Below are 6,000 nucleotides of genomic sequence, written 5' to 3'. Positions count from 1 at the left end.
TGCAGTGGCAACGATATGGTTGATAGCAAGCGTAGAGCGCAATATTTGATTCCCTTCAGAATTTTTATAACCTGGAAACGCGGTAGACAGCCAGCGTAAACATTCTGCGCGCCAGTGGATTGAGTGTCAAAATACATTACTTGTGACTTCCTAAAGACCACGCCTTGTCTGAAAAATTGGACAGTTTAAAAAATTAATTAAAAATTAAATCTTTGGAAAATAAAAGTAAGTTCTGGGTCAATGTTTTTTTTTTCCTCATTCTATCAACTTCAGTGACTAAAAGTAGTACTTTTGACTGAAAGAAACAACCGTCTTGTAATATTCTTTTATCTATACTTTTAATGTTCGTTCGCTTAACCAAGAAATTACAGACATTTTTTTGTCATAAAAATGTATAAGACATAATAAAAAAAATAAAAAAATTCAATTCACAGATGCTATGAAACACATCAGCTAGATCAGTAATAAGTGGAGGTGCAAGAAAATTTACTTGAAAAGAAATCGATTACATTTCCTTATATATAATCATAGAGTGTAAAATGGTTGCTTTGCCTTTCCCTCTGCTTTTGCGGGCTCCCACAAAATGTTCATTCATTATCAGTCCAACAATGGAACTGAAAATCCCGATAAATGGTTTCGTAATCCACTTGAGTTTTTCTTCTTTGTAAAAGAAGTATGCGCGACTTTCAATGAAGATTGAAAAAGAAGTATTGGATTTTGGAGATTTAAAGTCTCCCTACAATGTTTGTGGTAAAATTATTCAATTTTGAAAGTAGTCATTCACTCGGAAAATTCGAAAAGAAAATCAAATGGGATAAGTTTTGAATCAAAAAGTTGCGTAGATGTATTAGAATTACCGAAAGAAGAGGATAAAATCTGCTCGATCGTGCAGAAGGTTTTCTATTATTTATTTTTTATTTATTTTTCTTTAATATGTTTTAGCATTGAACGTCGTTCAAGCTTCAAATAATATCAATGAAGTAAACACACTTTTTTAAATTAACAGTTTACAGCATAATTTTATTTTCTTTGAAACTACTACAGTGATGGCGAAAATTATAATGAGAAAAGCAAACTCTATAAATCTTGACTGCATTTGGTTGAAAAGTTGCGCAAATTTTATGACTGGAAACTAATGGGGAAAAAAACTTTTTTTTTTTTTTTGTTGCTTTTACTGAAAATACATAGGAATTTCATATTCATAGAATGAAGTTTGAATTTATAGATTCTTGTTCCACGGACAAAATTATAAGAACAATTAGACTTGTCTGTTCTAAAAAGCAAAATTTGCTTGTTTTTTGTTCTGCACACTGCACTACATAACGATATAAATGCTTAGTAAACGATTTGGAACGTCGCGTTCTATTTTTGCAGTCCTGCCGTTAAGTACTAAACTTAAAGAATTTGAGAAAAGGAAAGTATAGTTGCTTGAAAAACTTCACGACTTACTCTACGTTAAAGAGCAACAAACCTGAATAGATGGAGATCGGTCATTTAGAGCATTCTCAAAAATCCTGGCAAATAAAGACCACAAAGACGAACAGGCGGGAAATCTTCGATTTCTGTACGTGTGAGTTGATAATGATATGGAAAAAGAGCTTGCTCCAAAAAACAAACATCAAAAGATATTAGATGGGAATTCAAGTTACGATGCAGTTCTCGAAATATTCAACATGTTTTAGTAGAAGAGAAAAAGTTTCACGATGTGAAACTCATGTCACGACTGACTCTTAAAAAAGGCCATAAGAGACCAAGGGTTGAGTGTGCAAAAAACGCGTTGATATGGGTAAAAAGTGAGGATAATGTTATTTTTTTTAAGAGAAAAAATTCAATGTGAATGGACCAGATGCTTTTTGCTACTTCTGGTACGATCATTGTGAAGAAAAAAAAATCTCAAAGCGTACATTTGGAGGCGGCTCAGTAATGGTTTGAGGAAGTTTCGCAATGGACGGAAACTATGCCTGTATTTTTTGTCCAAGGAAGAATGAATTCTGAGAATAATGATGATGTACTGAGCAACATTTTTCAAAACCAAAAACACCGTTAAGTAACGAGTTTAAACATCTTGTTCCTGCAGGATAATGACTGATTACACGTTTCTCAAATCCCAAAATCATTGTTTGATGCTTATTTCGTGAAATTACTGTACTAACTGAACAAAAGGCTCGATCTAAGTTTAATGGAAACGTTGTGAGGCATTTTGGCACCCGAAGTATGAAAAAATGGTATTCAATATCGAAACAAGCAAGAACTCATTTTCTCCATCGAAAAAAAACAGGATAAAATTTCCAAGAACGTTCTTCAACTTCCATGAACTAAAAACTGATAAAAGTGGTCGAAAAAAGGGATATTATTCATTACTAGGGTTTTTCAGTGCAAAACGCTCGTTGTCCTTATATTTTGACTAGTTTAAAAAAACACATTTTCAAATTAATCACGGTAAAACATTTTTATTTTGTATTTTCAAATGTTCTACATTCCACATAGATTTCTAGTATTAAAAGGCATTTTGTGTATATAAACTTCACCGAATTATTTCAGAATTTTTTTTTCTGCAATTTTCTGCTGTCCTGAAAATTCTGACCACCACTGTACGACCCTTTACCTTCCCACAGTACTTCAGGCCTCTTTATAGCGGTCTACTGCTCAACACGTTGAGAATGAAAACGGTGCGTAGAACCACGGAACTCGCATAAAAATCGTGCTTCGCGTATTTTACGAGCAATAAAGCCAGTTAACACACGGCATTTTGTTCTAAATATAATATATTTATTCAATAAATGTTTGGAGAGCAATTTGGAGCGTCTGTTGTCCAAATTTCATGTCATTATGACCCATATAACGCTTTGCTCAACTTTCGGAAATGTAAAGTTAACTGTCAATGGAGTGCCAGAGTTATTAATTTCAGGTGGTAAAGGAAAAAAAGTTTGGAAACAGAAGACGACAACAAATATTTTACAGAAATCACTGCTAAGTTTAATTTTTGGCTTAAGTTTCTGTGCAGTGAAGTAGAAGAAAACGAAAACAGTCTCGCAGAAGAAAAGTGAGTTTAAACAGTGACATTGATAGCAATAGTAAAGATGAAAATCATAAGAATTCAAAGATGAATTTAGGGAAGAAAGTTAGATTTAGTTTTCAAGTTATGGCAATAATTCTCTATCAAGATGCTTTTTGTGCAACAAATATTGTGGTGGCAGAAAATTATCTATAATATTTTGGGCATTTACATCGCTTGTATTTGGTGCCTGAGTTTAATTGCATTACTCAAACTGGTATACCCTGCTGATTGGAACGATGAGTTTTTCTAATAATCATCCAATTTCTTAATTTTTCGTCAAGTATTTTGACATTTAAATGACATGCTAAGTTGCTTGATCATTAACTAGTTTAAGCCACTGGTATAGCATCACAATAACTACTTCTCGTATGGATTGTTATAATCTTATGTGCATTGTATTTAAAGATCCTGGTACAGTACAAGCTTTCAATGATACGTGATATGAATTAGTGTTTTGTTCCTAATGTAGGGGTTTACGTATGGATCAAATACTACAGTTTACGTATTCAAGAAATTACCTATTGATTTTTTTTTCTTTTTTTCTTTAAGTGAAGTAGAAAAGTAAGACAAAGGATTAAATAATCTTTTACAAGGAAAAAAAGTTAATGCACTTTAAATCCCATTTTTGAAAACTATTCAATGAGCTTAGGAAAAAGCTTAGCTTGTAATCTCACCATTATTTCTAATGAAACTTAAATATTTTTCTTTAATGCAACTGAGAATATCAAAATCAAATAAACTGGAAAATGAATTTACATATTTAAGTAGTAAAATGTTCAATAAAATACGAGATGGATCAATAATATGAAATCTGCTGTCTTAGAGTTAGTTTATTTTAATTATTATTAAAGGAATTAATTAGAATAGGAATTAATCATTTATGTTATCGCAGACAATGCACTTTCAAAAGTATTATTTATTTTTCCTACAAAGTTACAAAGCTAAGTTTAAAATCCTATGCCTCTGGGACTTCATTAATCATGTTTCCACCGTTCTAAACTACGTCCTGAACTTCTGATATGGTATCAACGGAAGTTTAAATCGGTTTCGCCGCAAAATAATGTTTCCTTTTGTAATTAACAGAATTTTCCCTGTTGTAAGGCTGGGCAGATTCTGTACAGCCAAATTTATAAAAGTCACTCTCATATCTTGGCCGTATTTGCTCATTGTGTTCATTACTTCCTTTTGCCGCCGGGCATTTAAATTTCCTACCGTTTGGGTTTTCAATGTGCTGCGCTGTTCCTTTTAAGCCTTGGAAAATTCGAAACAAAAGAATTGAAATAGAATCAATGAATGATTAAATATTATTTAAACAAAGTGTCACATTGAGAGATATTAATTAAAGTTTTAAGGCTGTTATTCTGAGCAAAGAGTTTGAAAGTACATGAAGACATAGCGGTACTATTTTATAAATATCTTATAGTAGAAAATCGCCCGTTGAGGTACGAAGGGGGAAAATTGCTTCTACATTTGAGCAAAGTAATTGTCTATTTGGTGATATTTTGATGGTTGAAATTTTAACCCTACTCCAGTAGATAGCGTTCATTGTCGAACACTTTTTCGTTTCTTCATTCTCGTAAAATGAGTCTTACCGGTAAAACAGTTAAGATACCGGATCCAGTTCAGCCTCGTCAAAAAAAAAAAGCCTTTCCCTGCATGTCAAACATTACCAAAATTTTAGTACCAAATTATCATGCTATGCCGCGAGTTTCATTGTTGGGGACTTCAGGAGCGTTACTCGATCCTTCGCAATTATATATATATGAGGATATACATACACAGGTTTCAACAAATACCTAGTGACATCTTGGCGACTAGTTTTTTCAGAACAAGAACCTTTCAAAAGTAATACTATACTTAATTCTTCTATAAGCGGTAAGAAATAATTTGCCTGTTACCTACAATTTTTTTCTAGCCTCCTAAGATTTTACAGCTTTTGCTAGTCTCTGTACGCTAGATAGATAGATAGATAGATAGACAGATATATAGATAGATAGATTGATTGATTGATAGATAGATAGACAGACAGATAGATAGATATATAGATAGGTTGCTAGATAGACAGATAGATCGATGGATATTCAATATATATACAAAGAAATATTAATAAAAGAAAAAATCCGATAAATTACAACAAAAAGAACACTTAAAATGAAGAACAAACAGAAGGATTGTTGTATCATCAAGGGGAAGAACCAGACCCATTTTCACAAGGTTCTTTCTGCTTTGGAAGTGAGAACGTGCCAAAACTTTGCCATCTCCCCCCCCCCCCGCCCTCGTGAGCTTAAAAAAATCAGAACAATCAAGTAAATGAACTAATCTGTAAACAGAACAGGAAAAAATGGAATACAACCAAACAACCCCAAGTGACGGCAACAATATGAAGTAGCAATGCCAGATGACGGATGCGAAAGTCAGAATAAAAAAAATATATAAACGCATATATAGAAGGGAGGAAATAACTTAAAATAGTTAAATAGGTGAAAAAAAGTGAATAAAAACAACAAACAGTTTTCTGAATTGTTCTTATTGTACCTTAATAGCTTGAGTGTTCCTACTGAAGTTAACTGCTTCATACTTCGTTTTAGTAAGCAAATCCCTATTTGTCCAGTGTAGAGTAAATAAAATAAGAATGGAACAATTTTAACATAGAATAATTTTCAAAAATTAAAACAGTTTTTTAATACATTCCTTCTTACAACAAACTATTTTAATTCTATTTCTTTCAATTAATAATTTCAAATTTTAATAGAATTAAAAAAACTGTAGCAGGACGGATTTTGTTCATAAATAGTTTGAATCACTAAGAATTTCTATAGATTCTACTGACTTGCCTCTCTCATTTACTTAACTACCTGAGACAAGTAGGGAATTGCTTACTGCTGTGGAGTATATAGTGTAGTTGCGTAATAGTGCAAGAGCCCATGAGTGCCAGATCTACG

This window comes from Uloborus diversus, unplaced genomic scaffold (genome assembly GCF_026930045.1).
Source record: "Uloborus diversus isolate 005 unplaced genomic scaffold, Udiv.v.3.1 scaffold_55, whole genome shotgun sequence".
In the NCBI taxonomy this organism is placed as follows: Eukaryota; Metazoa; Arthropoda; class Arachnida; order Araneae; family Uloboridae; genus Uloborus; species Uloborus diversus.
The sequence above is the reverse complement of the archived record's forward strand: the minus strand, read 5'-3'. Positions refer to the sequence as shown.